This window comes from Geospiza fortis, unplaced genomic scaffold, assembly GCF_000277835.1.
Source record: "Geospiza fortis unplaced genomic scaffold, GeoFor_1.0 scaffold195, whole genome shotgun sequence".
NCBI classification, from domain to species: domain Eukaryota; kingdom Metazoa; phylum Chordata; class Aves; order Passeriformes; family Thraupidae; genus Geospiza; species Geospiza fortis.
This window is the reverse complement of record NW_005054324.1, coordinates 1,177,076-1,195,125: the sequence shown is the minus strand read 5'-3', so window position 1 is coordinate 1,195,125 and position 18,050 is coordinate 1,177,076. Positions and strand designations below refer to the sequence as shown.

At 38.7% G+C, this 18,050-nt stretch overlaps 1 protein-coding gene across 1 annotated transcript in view; it reads right to left on the bottom strand.

Annotated features, from left to right (window-relative positions):
• Window positions 1-18,050, bottom strand: part of CAV2 (caveolin 2) — a 91,010-nt gene that overhangs the window by 9,325 nt on the left and 63,635 nt on the right. The window lies entirely within an intron of this gene.

Genomic DNA, 18,050 nt, shown 5'->3' with positions numbered 1-18,050 from the left:
TGGGCGCTTGTGGCATCGCAACCACAGGCAGCCGAAACAAACAGGGGAGGGGATTGTGCTCTGGGCTGTGCTGGGCCGTGTCTGTGCCCCTCTGCGGCTGTAGGGGAAAAGGGACAGAAGCGGGGAGGAGAGCTGGGTCGCACTGCCCGCCGAGGTTCCCGTGCCCGGCCCCAGTGGCCCGTGACACTCCAGCGGGATTTACTTGGCTTGTGCAGCTTAAACTGCCTAATTTTTGCTGCAATAAAATACTGTTACAGCCATTATAAGTATTTTCAAGCCTTCTTTGGGTTTTAGCTTCAGTCCATACAAATAATTTCCTCTGTTTTATTTGAGAACATGTTTTAAACCTAAGAGTGATCTGTATAAAGTCACAAAACTATTATAACGACTGCTAAAAGTACCTGATAATATTGATATGCAGAGCGATCTCATGAGCTGCCAGGAGTTCTTTCTTGCTGCATTCAATAACCGCAGTCACCTGTCAGTCTCAGACAGAAGTGATATTACTAATCAATCATCCAGACCTGTTAAATTAAAGAGGAAGTTGTTAACTTTAACTTCCTTTAATTTTCGCCGCTGCATGAAGTTACGGAGAGGTTTAAGGTTTAAAAATCTCACAAGAAAGTGATATAAAAACAAGTATTCAAAATTTGGGTAGGATATCACCTGTTACAATGCTCTGGTTCATATTGCATTGTTCTTGTCGGAAACTTCTGCAGAAAAGCTTTGCATCAATGTGTAATTCGTATTGATGGGCTTTTTTCTCCCATATTAGTGAGCTTAGTGATACTCACGTAAATGTTTTGGACTAGATCTAAAAAGCCTGCAAATCTGAGTTTACGATAGGTTCAAAGGCAAGCAAAGGAACAGCGTGATGACTCAAGACATACTTATGAGCTGCATTTCTACCCTGCTTCCCCTCACTCCTCCTGCCTTCCTCCATTACTCTTTGCTCCATGAGTGAGAAGAATGAAAAAACAATTATAGAAAACAAATATATTTGCCCTACCCTTCAGGGTGCTTCTGTACAGCAGCTGTTATTTTCTTGGTCTATTGATACAGGGATGTGAGTGCAGCCCAAAGGCATTCATCAGGTTTCTGGTAGCTGCTTGGGTTAGGCACAGAAATTTGGATTGGTGCTGCTGAAAAGCAAGGTAGAAGCCGGCAACACAGGCTCCCAAACTAGCTCCTTAGTTACAGAAGTCAGACCAAACTGGTTTGTACCAACTATTTCCTACTTCTCCCCTCACTAGAGACACGGATCAGGTGCGTGTGCATGACCTGGGACCTGCTTTTGAACAGCTCTGCCCATTTCCCAACCCCTCCTGCTGCATCTCGCTCAAGCCAACCAGCTGGAGCCTGATTCCATAGCTTTATTGCTCAGTTCCAGCTTTGCTAAAAGCTAGGGATTGGTTCTTCTTGATAGATCTCCCAAATCAGAGTCTGCCACTGGAGAGTGGGCTTGCAGTAGCTGCCCCATTTATAAAAAGCAAATAGCACTTTCTTGTTCATGTCCATATACTTTTTGAAATCTGTTATTGTATTAATCGATAAACATTGAGAAAGCACCATGGAAAAACCAAGAGTTTACCTTTGTAATCTCTGAGGATTTGAAATAAAGTGGTGATGCAATTGCTCCTGAAAGAATAATATTTTTCATGGACAGCCTATTTAAAAGTAATAAAAGCTCAAGTCTGCATATGACTGAGGATGCTGGTTATTAAAAGCCCCTTAAATCATTCTGTCTTCAATAACTTTGGTAGTTATCTTGGAAAATATTTTTATATGACTTATGAAGTGAGGTGAGAGTAAAGTCAGAGCAGCATCAAGTTATAATCCCTGGCTAATGCCCAGAATAAGAGGAGGTATATGCCGTGTTTAATAAGGGGGATTTTTCCAGTATCCATGTTCAGGGACACCAGGCTCAGCTTTCTGCTTTTTCTCCACAGCTGGAGAGAGCACTTTGAAGTACAAAAGTAAGAGTAGAGAAAAAGGACCATTAACCAGATGCAAATCTTCTCCAATCTTACATGATATTCTCTAATAACCTTTGGACAGATTTTTTTTTTAAATTTCTGTGTTGGTAAACAGCCAAGGAATTCTATCATGTGACATGAAATACATATTTATGTGAGTGTTTCTATGCTTTGGCCCAGGTATAGTTCTTTATGTGCTAAACTTCTGCTTGAAGGTAACATCAGCTGTTGAAGAAATATATCTCCATTTTCTAACCATTGCACCTTTTGCTGCTATGTTTTTAACAAGTAAAATGGTGACATTGTTCATTATTATGAATTCTTTGTATTAGAAGAGTGTCTCAGAATGTACTGTGGTACAGAGTACACAGCTATTGAACAAACAGTCTCCCAAAAAGCTTGTAATCAAAAGTACAGGTCCAGGGATGAGCAATGGGTGCAGATATATAGATGGGGTATCCAAAAAAGCAAGCAAGGCTGTGGTAAGCTCAGTAGTTTTATTACTGTTTTCATACACATTGTTGGAAAAGGACTTTTATGAACTGGTTTGGAGAAGGATTGTCTTGCATGTTCACTGCAATTCTTCTGAGGTGTGAAGTGCAGCAGAAACATCTCAGTTCACAAACAGATTTTTGGAGAGCAAAGATCTTGGCAAAAAAGTTTTCATATCTGTCCTTGAAAAAAAATGTTACATTTAGACTCTAACTAATGTGTAATTTTATTGAAAAATGTGGTGTTCATTTAATTCTATATTTGTTTTATAAGGATGTTCCTGTTTAAGCTTTGAGTATTACTTTGATTATTGTAGCATTTTATAAACAGATACAAACCTTCTTTCTTGAGCAGGGCAGGCATGTCAGTTATGTATCTTTTGGCAACAGCTTTCACAGTTTTACTTAGCATTTGAGAAAAGCACCTGTCTTTGCAACAAGACCATAGGCAATGGCCAGTTGGGCCTCATCCATTCTATTTTGCTTGTCAGGATGAGTTCAGCTCTTAGGGTATCCTTTTCCCATTTTCTCACTCTTTTCCCTTTTAAAGTATTTGTACTTTAATCTAAAAGGATCATATAATGATTATTATACAAAATACACTTCACATTTTCAAAGACATAAATACCAGGAGTCCTATTAATTTCTCTTATAGTTTTATTGGGATTTTTACAGATGTGTACTTCAAATATGTTATTTTCTTTTCAAGATCAGTATTGAAAAACTTAATTATTTCAGAGGAGCTGTGAAAATAATCTTTTCTTTTACCCTCATATCTCTATGACATACCTGGGGAATTTCTGTTACTGCCATTTCACAGACAGGCAGTATACTGGGATACAAAAGGTCAGATGGGCTCTCAATATTTGTTTACATTAGAAATGAGGTGTAAAATCAGTGGCTGCGGCTGTCCCCTGGCCATGCAGCATGGGTGAAGGGGAGAGGCTGAGATTTCAAGAAGTGAACCAGGCAGTGTTAGTGGAAAAGTTGCAATTCTTTTCCCAAATTTCCTTCTATGGAAAATAAATTTATGCCTGGATGTAAATCCATTTGAAGGAAGGAAGCAGTTGTAGAGAACTGAAGAAATTGTGTGGCATTCAGGGATATGTGAGATGTGTTAAAATGAAGCCAACCCTGAAGGGCCTTGCAAATTAAAGATATTGATTAGAAGCTACATTTTATTTTTTACACAGTGGGCAGTTTAAATATTCAGATTTGACACACAGAGAGGTTTAAACTGCAAATGCTAATGCATTGCCTTGATATAGCCATATCTATGTAAGCTAAAACAAAAAAAATTAAAAAGTCAAATAAATTGCATGTTTGAGGAGTTTGCGTAGGAAAACCTGATGGGAGACTTTTGGAAAAAGTGTGTAAATCATGTGTGTCCTACTTTGTCACCACTGAAGCAGTGGCCTTTGACTTAGTCCATTAAAAGGATAATGAGATCCTGTCTCTGTGTATGGAAACTCTCTTATGCTTTTCTTGTCATTTTTTGTCCTGTGGAGTATAAAATTCAGTGTTTTCAATGGCCAATCAATGCAAATAAATGTAAGCTGTTTATTTAAAATAAAAACATTTATATTTAATTAGCTGAATTATGTCCATTGCTGCTAAATTTAGCCAAATGGTTCTATGGAGATTTTATATGTGTTGAGGTGAAAGCTGCTTTGAGAGTCAGAATAGAGTTGACATGATGAATATGTTCAGGCCAAAAACTGGTTGTGGAAATTATTTTAGGACTTTCTGGATCTTTTTTAGCCAAGCGAAGTTAGTGGCAATAGATATGTTTATAGTAGCTTTCAGAATAGCTTCTGATTTCTAATATGAGAAAGGAAGAAAGTAAGTACTCCCATGAGGTCTCCTGAGTTGCTGTTTTGATTATTTAATAGCGCTCAAAGAGTCTCCACTGAGGGATGAGAGAGTTTGCTGTTTAATACCAACAGTGGGAATATGGTTCCTAGTGAGCAGATAGAGAGCACAGGGAACAGCAAAGGGGCTGGGCTCAGACATTTTTAGCTATTTCTTTTTTCTTTTCTCCCACCAATGTAAGTTTGGAAATATTTTCAGTCTGTTTTCATAATTCATTCTTTTGAGCTTTCAGTTTTTTAAAATTTTTGCTTCTACCAGCAGTTTATAGGATGTATCATCAGAGCTGTTATTAATGTCAGTATGTGTTACAGGGTAAAACTCACAGTGATTTGCTGAGACTCAGATTTGAAAGCTGAAAGAAGTGGTGATCTAGTGAAAAGTTCCCAGGTTGGGATTAGGAGGCTATCTGTATATATGATATGTATTAAATCATAGAATCATTAAGGTTGGAAAAGACTTCCAAGATCAAGTCCAGCCTTTGACTGATCACCACCATGTTAACTACACTGTAGCACTTAGTGCCACATCCAGTCATTTCTTGAACACTTCCAGGGATGGTAATTCCACCACCTCCCTGGGTAGCCTGTTCCAGTGCTGGACCACATTTTCAGGGAAGAAACTCTTCCTGATGCCCAATGTGAGTCCCCCTGGGTGCAGCTTGAGGCCATTTCCTCTTGTTCTGTGTCTGCTTGCCTGGGAGAAGAGACAGACTCTCGCCTGGCCACAGCCTCCTTCCTCATGGTTCGGAAGAGTGGTACGGAAATCCTGCAGCTGCTCCACACAGGACTTACTCTCAAGACCTCTCACCAGCCTTGGTTTCCTTCTTTGGACATCTTCCAGCACCTCAATGTCCTTCTTGTAATGAGGGGCCCAGAACTGGACGCAGAACTTGAGGTGTGGCCACGCCAGTGCCGAGTACAGGACAATCACTTCCCCAGACCTGCTGGCCACTTCAATGTTTACATCATTGCAGGGGCTGATATAATCAATGTTTCCTCTGTGTTTAAGGATAAGACTTAAGCCAAGTATAAGAGACCCTAATGAAGCTCCTGCTCAGTGGGCCAGCTGCATGTTATAAAAGGTTGAGAAAGGGCTGTAGGGTGTGAAAAGCTACTCAGCACTGAATGACAACTCCTGAGCCTGTTCATGCCCCAGCTCTGCCAGCGCTGGGGAGCAGAACTATCTGCTTTAGCCTTGCAGCACAGTGGGCCAAATGCTGCTACTGTTCAGCTGACTGGTGGGAGCTTGTTAAAATGTGTAACTCCAGTGTTTATGGCTGTTTCCTTATATAAGCAGAGTAAAGAAAGGTATTAAAGCAGTGTAGCATGAAACCAGAACCTAGAAGCTCATTAGAGCTTCTGAGCTTGGTCTCTTTGTCCACTGAAATGAAAAAGGAAAAAGGATATTGTGGAAGAAATATAGAAACAGCTTGGGTGCTTGTGGGATTTGCAGGAAGGACCAGGTGATTTCTCTATGAGCATCCAAGTTAAACCAGATTCTGATGAAAAATCATTATAAAAGCAGTAACTCTTCTTGGATGGTTTTTGGTTGCAAAAGTTCTGTCATTAGTTGTCAGTGATGGAGGATCCTTTACCTTGCACCACACTATTTTTTGGAGATTGATGAGTGTTCTGTTTTAATTTGGACTCTGCTAAGGGTTGTTTTATTCTTTCTTCTGTTGATGAAGTGATGCTTTGCAGGAAGCTATGTCTGTTGGGAAAGCAGGTGATGACTGGGGATGTGAAGCAGTGTGCTGCCATTGACTGATGGCTTCTATAAAGATAAAAATCAAACTCTTGAACTCTTCAATAGTTACCACAGGCTTAGGTGCTTTTGATATTAAAAAGCTTTTTTTTTTTTTCTGAAGATGCAGATTTCTATCCATTCAGCAGATGGGTCAAACACTTCTTAGGTCTGTTTTTAAAAGCCATCTATCTGGAAAAATGTGAAAGTCACTAGATTGAGATTAGAATTGGTTCATTTGCATTTCGTAGACTAAACTACATTTCAGGGGCTTGCTGCCACTAAGTTTTTGAGATGTTTTCTGCAACTTGCTGTTTAACAACTCTCTATGTGAAAATCTCTTTGATCTTTTCAACAGTTTCTGCTCTTTTCATGCTTTGTGTACAGGAGAGGAAAACTGAACATATTATGCTTGAATTATGTCATTCTTTGCTGTAGTTCCTTTACAAAAATACTTAGGGTCTGATAAACTACTTTTGCTAAGACTGCATTTTTGGTCTGTTTGCAGTATGTTAATGACCCAGAAAATCTCTGAGGTGTTTAGTACATTCTCATCCATAAAGTAGACAACAAACTTTTCATGTCTTATTCCTAAAGTATAGAAAAAATATTTTCCATTCTTATTCATCATATAGTTTTCAAATGGCTTACTGGAAAGCCAGAAGTATGTATAAGTCAGCTGTACATAGAATGAAGAATTTTTCTTTTCCAAGACTTTGGCCGTTCCTACACTTGGGACTTGTAAGGCTCTGACTTTTACTTGCCCAAGGAGTGCCACACATATGCTATTCCTTGGATCTTTTCCCTTAAACTTAACTTTATTGTCTTTTAAAAGTCTGATAGCTTGGTTAAATCTTGACTTCTTTAGGTAAGTAAAGCAATTTCTGAGGTAAAACCCTTCCTTTATGAAAAAGGATGCTCCTCTGAGAAAAGCAGAATTTGCAGGATACTTTTTCAAAGGGCATGCAATTAAAAAAATTCCTACTTGGAAAACTCCACTGAGAAAAGATGACAACAGAACACAAATGACCTTGTGAGCAACTGATAATTTTTCTGATTATTTTGAGTCAAACAAGTGTAGTTGAAGAATGGATCACTCTTGGAGGTGCCTTGGATTACATTCCTTCTTGCTGTAAGACATCTCTAGTATGACTTGTCCTGCCCCTGTGGTGTCAGTGCAGCTGGTCCATTTATTACTACACAGGTATGTGTGATATACATGCACATTGTATGTATGAATGTATGTCTATTACAGTGTTTGCTCTGTCCAGGTTATCCCAAGAAAGGAGATTGGAGCAGATAGGATGCAAGACTAGACTTTGACTACTGATAATGTACCTCTTTCTAGAGAAGAGGTACATTATCAATAGTCAAAGTCTAGCAAATTGTGATTAATCTTCATTTGGCTACTTCTGGGGTTTTTCCCTCCAGGCCACTCCCTCCCAAGGCCATGTGCTCTTCCTCTTCTCTCTGACTTTTTATTAAATCCAGGGGGAACAGGGAAACTCTTGTCCAAAGAGTTAGCAGCAACCAGTGGGTTCAAAACGTGCTGAAAGCAAGTATATGTATGCTAAGCTTGCATCTCAAAATTTCCTTCAGTGTTTGTGCCTGTGGTAGCAGTGGCACGAGACATAGCAGAGAACAGGAACTAGGTTAAGGATTGGTTTGTTCTCAAAAACTTTTGACCAGGGCTAGATGGTCCTTGAATAAAATGCTAGCTACTACTCTGTTTTAGTAGTAAAGAGCACTGAACTATGCAGATGAATTAATAGGAACGGGAATAAGAAATTGTTAAGAGGCCTGCTGTAGACAGGTGTGTGGGGCAGGGAGAGAACATTTTTAGTCCTAGACTAGCAGATCTTTTACATGCTTGGAGGTCTAGTTCAGTCTACTTTGGAAATCCAGAAAGCTTTTTTTTTTATTATTCAGTTTCCCTTTCTATTTTCCCATAAAAGTCCCTCTTTTTTTGTATTTGTGCTTTCAGACTGTAGGCTGCTGTATTTCTTTAATTGTCATACAGCCAATGTCTTAAAAATTCATTTCTATTTTAGTCACTCACTACGTATCAGTCTCTCCAGCTCTCTGATCATTTTTGCTGTTTTCTGGACTCTCTGGACTCCTTCCATTTTCTCACTCGGTCTTTTTTGATAGTTAGACAGCTATAACTGCATGTAAAATTCCTGGCAGGCACAGAGGGAATAAAGTAATCTACAGATAGATTTCAACCTTCCTTTTTTTGTCTTGTTGTGTTTGTGAAAACAGCTCAAAACTGTTTTATTTGTACTGCTAGCAATGCATTTATTTTATTAGTGCATGCTCTCTCATTCATTATAGCTTCAAGATTAATCAGCACTTCTCTTTATACCAGCTGAAGGTCTGCCCCTTTTATTTTAATTTATAGCTGTCTTTGTTATTTTGTGTGTGTGCCTCTATGCTCATGTTTGTTCATTGAGTCTAATTATAATTTTTCTATGACTCTTTCTATGATTCTATTATTTTTCTCTTTGAGAAAGAATTCCATGTAAAGATCTCTATCATTCAGATGGAAACCCGTAGATAATGCAGCTGGAATAAGTCACAGCCTTTTCCAACAGAACCTTTGGGAATAAGGGCAAAATCAAAGACTTGAATGTCAAAGTATTTAAAGACAGTATCCTGGCTATATATGGTAAAACAACCCAGGCAATACTCTGAATTCTAGGCCACTCCTGAGGCTTAGCCCACTCTTGCCCTTTGAGGTAGTATTCCCTCGACGTGAGCTCTGGTTCCTAGAAAATCCTGCTCATACTGGGCCAAGAAATGCTCAGAGAATGTTCCCGGGGCCCTTCTAAGGAAGCATCCAGGAAGCTGGGACAACAAATATCCCTGCAAAGCACAAGGACAGCAAAGGTGCATATATATCTACACTTGTTTTCATGTTGGTAACTGTCTAAAACATGTGCTGGGTGCTGTGAATGTTAGCATATCAGGTTTATTAGAGAATATTGGCATATACTGAGAGAATGGCAAGCCTGAGGCGTTTCTTGGATTGTGACTCATTCTGTTTTCCATTTCAGCAGCTCCAGGTTTATATTGGTGCCTTAACCAAAGATTTCAGATTTGTTTAACTCTTTTAATTATAAGCTTTCTAGTTTACTTTGAATGTTCTAGTAAAAGAGTAGAGAATACATCTCTTGATATAAGAGACATCTCTTGACATAAATATTAAAGAATCACTGTGGTTGTCTGAACACTGAGACCTGGTAGACCAGGGTTGTTTTTCTCTATATATAATTTCTGGCAAGACAACTGGGCTTTTTGTGCTATATTGTCTTTATCTGTCTAGCTCATTACCATTTTTTTGTGTGGGAATCAAATGCAGTTTTGTCAAGCTCATGTTTATTAATCCTGTGAAGCATATCAGGGAACTCATTTGCTTTTATAAGTGCCCAGTGTACCATTGAAAATCTGGTTAGCACGTGCTGCACAATATTGTATACATCACTTCCAGCTGTATCATAAAAATTCAAAACTTTTAGATAGACTCTTCTCTCAAATAAATTTTATAGTCCACATCCCGGTGACATTTTATGAGCATCCAAATCCTCAGGAACAGTAAACGAAATCTTTTTAGTCACTTAGTTTGCTTCATGAACTGATGTGTAATAAGGAAAAGCACAATTCACCATATTTGGTAGAAAAAGCTATTAGAAGTGTGAAAGCTGTTTTAAATAGACTCTGCTTGTTGCCTGTGATGAAATGGATGCAACCTGCATTTACACAGCGAGTTTGAAAATACAGTACAGACTCAGCTTCAGGATCACCAAAAGTCTCATGAGAAAGCAGTATGCCAGGATGTTTCTTCTCTTGCTCCAGGAGAAGTATATTTTGCCCAGTCCTTGATTTGCAGTTGATCAGGTCAATGGTATAGGTGGAGTCATAAAAGCCATCACATCTTTCCTAGCTTGCTGCCTGCCCATCCCATTGATAGGAAGCAGATGACTGGTTTCAGTGCTGAGTTGTTTCCTATGATAATTGTTACTGCTGAAAGGAAAGCTGATGTGTAAAGGGACATGGGAGAGTCCATAACTACCCACAATGAGTGCACAGGATTAAGCACAAGCCTGTCGAGAACTGTTAAAAGTAGAAATAGCTGGGAAACCCATAGGGCCAGGAATTTTGCAGTGTGACTGGGATGTATTTCATTGAAAATGCTCAGTCTGCATCAGAAGACCTCTTGTGATAGGCTGACAAGGAGGGATCTTTAAAAAAAATATAATGCAGTTGCAGAACAGGGGCTGTGCAGTCTAACTGTGCCTCTAAGAGGTGTCAGAAAGAAAAGAAATTCACTTTTGCTAGTTGTACAGAGGATTATTCTGATATTTTTAAAAATACCATTTTGAGACTGGCCTGTAAGAAAATGTCTTTCCATTTTGTTCCATTCAGAGACATTATTTCCAGATCACTGTGACATGAAAGAGAATGTGTTTACACAGTAGTACAGAGTGCCTCTGACAGAACATAGCTGAGGGCAATGTAATATGGAGAAAGATGCCTCATAAATTCCATCCCATTTCATGACCCATCCAGAAAAGGTGGTTTTGTTCAGACACTGATCAAGAACCAGCTGTCATCATGTAGGCAAGAATGATTAACAATAGACAATGAGAGCATTTACCCAAAGCTCACCAAGGAGTGGGTGGTGGGCAAAAAACGAAAGAAAATTCAGGAACAGAGCTGCAGCCTGACATGGTGAACAAAAGCATGTTTTTGTAATAAGTATGCCCTTAATAGCCAAAATAATTTGCTGCTTAGTAAGTGCTCTGTACAAGCCAGTTTGGCAGTGGCTAACAGTGCCCAAACATTCCTGGTTTGCAGAGAAGTGCCACATGCCTTCTCTCTGTGCAATGTTTGAATATATTGCAAAGGTATTTTCCCTGTACCATCTGCAAACTATGACTAACAAATAATGAATCAGAAGAGTACAGTGCTGCCTATGCCATTCTTCCCACTGACAAACTCACTCTCTCTTATCAGCCGTGGCAGCATCTGTGCCCTGGGCATCCAGGTCCTGATGGCTGCAAGAAAGCTGACAATATAGCAAAAGAAGGTAAGCAGCACAACTCAAGGTGGGGTGGTAGAGAATGGGTGAGAATGAAAGAAAGGAAAAGAAAAAAGCTTCATATTGAAAGTGTTGCTTTTTCCCTTTGAATATCATAGAAATCTGCACTGAAAACCACTACAACAGGAATTTTTAGAACACAATCTTGATGGAGAGGAGTTTTGCCACTTGTATACTCTGTCTCCAGTGGCTTTTATACACAATGTCCAAAAAGAAGTTGAGCACTGCCCAAGTTTTATGTTTCCTAGGTACAGAAGTTACAGGAACTATGAATCTTATCTGTGTTTTTTATCTCAGCATGCTTGGAAGAGAGAAGGGGTCTTGGCCTTTGGAGTCTGCACATGGCTAAGCCAAATACTTCATGTCAACTCAAGTTCAGGGAAAGCAAAGAGAGACATTCAGCACAAAGAAATTGTTTGCATTCTGGGGCTGACCTTTTGCAGGTGGAAATCAGGGTGGCTCATTCTTTTGAAAGCCTGCAGAATGGAGAGATAGCACATATCCCTATTCTTTGCTGTATGAGACAGACTTATTTGGTCTGATTTCTCTGTGAGGAGGATTTTAAAGATACTGAAGTAGAGATCCATATGGTAAAGGCTTTTTGTGAAAGAAGTTGTTTGTGGTTTATTAGTTATGTAATGCAGTAATTGAGGTTAACTACTGAAACAATATTTGTTCCTCTGTTAATGGTCAAAGAGTTTGGTAGTGAAAAAAGCTGTTAAAGTCATTGCTTAAATTTCCTTATATTCACACTGACTTTCAAAGCAGGGTGTCAGTTCTGCCAGCACATCAATTACAGCCATTGAATACCTGTTCCTGTGCAGCACCTCTTTACAATTTGAACGGAGGAGAACCAGGGAGACATGTATGGTAACTAAAGCAGGCACTGGAGCCCAGGTGCTTGCTGGGCACAGGGCAGCAGTGCAGTCCAGCATTACAAGAGAAACACCTATCAGTAAATTCTGGTTTTGGACAGTAGGAGAAAGGGAAAAGGAATTAAGCACTTTTACCATCAAAATGTGCCTAGGTGTGCCCACCTAGGTTAACAGTAGTAGATGCACTTTGGAATTAGGTTAATAGTCTAGTAGAGACTATTAATCTAGGTCACCTAGGTTAACAGTCTAGTAGATGGACTTTGGAATTAGTGATCTACCAAAGTCCAGTTCCCTTGCTACTAGCTATGCTCACAACTAAAGGATACTGCTGGTTTTTAAAGAGCTCTGGATGTAGAGCTCAGGTTAAATAACAATTATGCTAACATCTGTGCGGGTGGTTGGTTGAGAATTTAAGTTCCATTCACAGATCAGAATTCAAGATTGAGAACTCAGTCCATGCATTGAGGAAAGGCAGCCCCTCTATCTAGCTCTACTCTGCAACCAGAACAGAAGCACTTTTCTGAATCTAGCAGTGCACTGCACACTTTTGTGACAGGCAGGTAATTGTTTTGGGTATGCTGATAGATAAAAATTTAACAATTTATGACCAGATAAGAGAGATGTAAGTATTGTTGTATGGGAGCTGGCCAAGTGCTGACCTGCAGCACCGTTATTAATTACGATTAACTCCAAGGTCTTAACAGAAATGTTTAGCCACTGCCAGGAAATCAGAGTGGCAGATTCAGGGGTGGCTGTTGTGGTTTCTGCTTCCTCTGCACTCATTTACACCCTTGTTTTTAGTGGTGGGGTTAAAGTGTAATTTTGTGGAATGTAAAAATGTTTGTTATTTTTTTCATGTGATTGTATGACCCCATTCACACCTAAAATTTGCTTTATGTGGGTTTGATAGATTGCTGTACTCACAGGCTTCTTGGATATTGGTTTCTTATTAACTCCAGTTGCTTTTATTTGTCTGAGCCATTTTGGGTGAAAAATCAGCATCTTATATACTTGTGATAAAACTAGGTCTTAAAATTTCCAGCGAGGTGGTAACAACAAGATTATTTGTCTTTTGTGCCAGTAAAAACCACAATATCCTGCTTCTTCCCCTGTGTTGGCTGTATTTCCCTGTGATTTTCAGGCTTTAATTTCCGGCCTCAGGCTGAAAAAGCTGAGAACACAGAACCCACAGGTCATTTATGGAGTGGTTCTACTAGCCACAGTGGCATTGTACAAAGGTAGACAGCACTGCAGACTGTTCTAGTCTCAGAACTATTAATATGTGCTGCCTGCAAGGATATCTACTTTGCAAAGTGTGAATATTTTAGCTGGATATATACCAGCTCAGCTAAACCAGATAATAATATTTTTGGGTGAGAATAAGTGAATAGGAAAAGATAGAAACCAAAAGTATTCTAATAATATAGTGCATTATTTTAACTTACAGAGGCAGCTTACTATACTTTTTGTTTACAAATTTAGCAGAAGAATTTGCTTTGACTGGGAATTTGTCTTCCTTCTAAAAAAAGGGGAGACAAACTGTGCTCAGCTCCTGATTTGAAATATCTTCAGAAACAATAATTTAAAAAATGAACTAAACCAAATATGTGTTCAAAATTCTGCCTTTCACAGTATCAGCAGAGTTGTCAGTACTATGACTTTTATACCTGGGTGCCACTATTTCCTCTTGCCCAGTTTCTTAGTATCTTGTTTTACAGCCTTTTATCACCATGCAAGGAAAAAGAGAAAGCTTATTGTTCCTAATTCCTTGTTAGAAGGAAGAAAACTTAATTGTTTTTACAAGGGCTTTCCCTCTGTTTCATTGCAGAGTATCAATCTAGAACTTTGTTGTCTCACAGCAAAAATGTATATTATATGTGTTTCATTCTGTTTTCCAGTTTTATAAAGTAGAGATACATGAAGTGTGTTTTAGGACAGACAGCTTTTAAAAAGTGACCTATCTTTTCCTTTTTTTTCCTTTTCTTTCTTTTTTCTTTTTTAAAGTAGCCAAGCCAGCAAATCATAACTAGAAATGGAAATAGATTTCTATAGGTATGAAGCATGCCAAATACTAATGCCTAGTCTGATTTTGTATTTCTGTTTACTTTATCACTGACATGCCTCTGTTTTTTTAAATTACCTTGTGCCTGCAGGATAAGATAGTAACATACTTCCCTTTGGTTTTCAAGCTGTAGTTAAGTTTGGCTTAGTTTACCATTTTAATGAGGAGAACTCCCTACACAATCCTCTGTATCATGAATAAACACTGATTCCTGTTTATTCATACTGAGATATCTGTTAGTATTTTATTATAACAACATCTGTACCTTGAAACAAAGCACAGCCATTTAAAAAAATCTATGAATGAATAGATGTGTCGTTGGGTTTATGGAATATTAAGCCAATGAAAACTTCAAGGGTAAACAATCAGTGAAAGCCACCTGACCTTATTTAATTAACACTCTGAAAAATATGTGAACCTGTCAGGAGAAGTATTCCTGTATGTTTTGACATATTTCTTTATTTTTCTACCCATCAAGATACAATCCCTACACAATAGGAGCCCGGGTGTTGTTTAATGTCTGGGTAACTGAGAATAGAATAAGGGCTATACTGTCCTTATATTCTGTTTCTATGCTTTATATCTTGGATCTCTCAGGAGATATCTAGCCAGCTCAGGTAGGCTGCCTTCCCGTGGGAGCAGCATTGTGGTGGGAGGGCCAGGGCAGCCGCAGCATCCTCCTGAGTGGGCACTGGGTGTGTGGGTCCTGCAGCTTAGAAGCTCTTCTTGCTCCCATGGATGAAACATAACCCTCATGAGCTGGACACAGCTGGACTCTATGTGGGAGGCAGTGCTGATGCAGACAGTGAAGATGTTTCCATCCTGTATGGGGGCCAACAAGAGGAATGGTTTGAATTACAGTTCTTGCATTGAAATGGAGCCAGGGACGATTCCCTAATTTAATGTAATATGCTTGTGTTAAAATTCAGAAGAAAAAGTGCATTGCTTCATGAAATGTCCTGTGATGGAACGAACTGTCTGGATTTACCATAAGAGCCATGGCTGTGTTTAAGTGGTGCTATCTGTTCTAAAGAACCTGCTTTTACCAGGCAAAGTTTTTATTGAGACACCTGAATAATAGGAAAGCATTTTCAAGTGGTGGTATACGTGATATTCCCTAAGAATGCACATAGTCACATCTGAGAATATTTTTATTGAGATGACCATATTAAAGTAAAATATTGAACTAGTGAATCCTAGAGTGTGAACAGTGGCTTAAAAATTGTCTTCTGGTGAGAAAATGAAAGATAAATTCCATTTACAGGAGAAAAGAGAAGGCTTTATCCAATGCCTTTATTGTAGAGTGTGTGTCTGTTTCCATGCAATGACTTTTGGAGCATGTGGAGAACGATGACATGGATACCTCTGCAGAGCCAACATTCCCTATAAGCATATATTTAATTTAACATTTTGCCTAGAACATGTTCACTGATTGAACACTGGTAAGGTTATAGCATCTGTAATGCTAATTTGTATCTATGGAACATTTTTAATTGTTCAATAGGAAACAGCCTTGGGGTTGTACAATGTGAGATGCCTGTGTAACTTCCCTAGGGCCCTGTAAAAATAGCAAATTCATATTTTTCATGAAATGTGGGTGTCTCTTGAGCAGACGTTGCCTTGCTTCACAGTAAATCAGCTCCAGTACCTTTGGCACACAAGAATTTACCAAGAGCATCTCTCAGAAGGGTCAGCAGATTGCTCAGTCAAAGCCTCTTTCCAAGTTTTAGATTGCACAAGCTTCAGTCTTGAGAAACGTTCCCTTGAGTGAGTCCCCTGTTTCTAATAATATTGTGTAGATTTAACAGTGAAGTTTCAGTATGTTTCTTCTTGAAACAAGTTGCTAAGACGCACTATCCTGTTTTGTGTTCACCATTTGGACAATGCTTCACTATACACAAAGCAAATTACTTTGAGGAACATGGGCTGCTGATTGATCCAGCCGCAATGAGAGGCTCTCCATGAGCACCTATAGCACAAATGTCTCCTCCAAGAAGGTGGGTGGCAGCACTACTTTATTTAGATTTTGTTCAATGATTGAGACAAATATTACATTTTTATCAATGTCTTGCATTGCAATGAAGAAATCCTGGGTCCCACTTTAGTCAGTAGAAAACACATCTGGCAGTTCAGTGCTGACACTGTAATCATTATTTCCCAATGGCCTGTTGCAGTACTTTCCAACCTCTCATTGTTCATGACTTAATTGCTTCCCATCTTAACTATTTCTGCTGCCACTTTTGTGCTCTTAAGTCTCAGAGCTTCTGAGTGTCCAAAGTTCAGGGGCTAAATCATGAATTCACTCAAGGAAATGGTTCCACCCTTCTCATTCATTGTACGCTGGTGCTCTACACAACCTTAAGGACAATTCGGACTTTGCCCTTTGTCTTTCAAACCTTTCCTCTATAAGCTGAAACACTCTGATGTCTGTGAATACTCTGATGGTGACTTTTAATGCATGATGATCAAAGGGGCTCTGTGCTACCGCATTTCATATGTTAATTGTAAATAAAAAGTTCCCATGAACTACAAGTTCTGCGTTAGGTATCATTGTGAGAAGGCGTTCCCAAGGGGTCTGTGAACATTGTCTTCTACACATGGCTTTCAGAATGGCAATGAACTCCAGATATCATCTGGAAATCCCTAAAGAATTTAGTTTTCAGTGGTATTATGAAACTCTGAGATTCTCTTGGCGGCAGCAGCTACATATTTAAATATCCACAGCCATTTCAAACAAAAAGATTGGGAAAAATTGTGGCCATCTCCAACTCAGTAATAAAACATTATAATTCAATATTTATCTATTCCAAATTTGCCTATTGTAAAAGTGGAAATGCTATAATCTAAACATTTAACCTAAGTTAGTACTTTTACAGTTAACAGAAAGAGAGGCTCTTCAGAAGGAGATTTGGCTAGTTATTTTAGATATGTGTTTTATAGTTATAATATCCTTAGCAGCTAATTTATCTCTCCTTACTGTAGACAGTGTATGGGGCAGACTCAGAACAAACTCCAGCTGTTGTAGAGCAGTTTTCACTTTTGCCTTGTCTTTCATGGTTTTGTTTGCACAGCCTGAGGCTCAGTTCTCTGGGTGTGATCCTGCCCAGGGACACCTTGATTTCAATGGAAGAGCAGCTAGGGGGGTGGGTCACAATCCAGGTTGCATCAACCAAATTATCTTTTTTCCCCTATATTTTGCTTAAAGCAAGTATAAAGGAATTTTAATACTATTTAATTTGAATATGCAGGAAGATCCTAATTCATGGCAAATAACAGGAAATTTTAAGGTTCTGTGTTTACACTTCTAAACATATTTTATATGATTTTCCACCAAATGCTAAACTTCATTAATGTAAAGCTCTGCTCAAGATACTGACCTTCTTAAATGTTTGCTTTACCGTGAAAACCATTAGCAAGTAAAGACTACACAGAAATTGGTACAGGTTACTTTAGTTAAGCTGTAGTTGCTTTGCAAAACTCTTCCAATATTACAAATATTTTTAAAATTTAGAGTATATCAGAAAACAGATGCAACCCATTTGAATTAGAACACCTATCAGTGTGTGTTGTGTTTCCATTGGCTTTCACTTTTCAACTTGTGTTTCTTGGTGGTTATTTTTCCCTTACCTCAACATTTGTTTCTTATTTAGGCCATGATTTTGTGAACAAAATATTGCAAACTGGATGTCAATTTACACTCAAGAGTTATTTTTTGGTGGACATCTGCATGCAAATACCAACCACAAGTAAATGAGTGCTGTTTTATCAAATTTCTAGCAATATCTAATAAATTAATTCGTTAAAGAAAATTTTAGAAATGGAAATGAGTGAAAATGGAAAATACAAACTTATCTGTGAGAGATTTAGGAGCTATTGGATTATTAGGCTTTACGAAAGTGTTAAGAAGTGGCAGATTGTAGCAGAATGTAG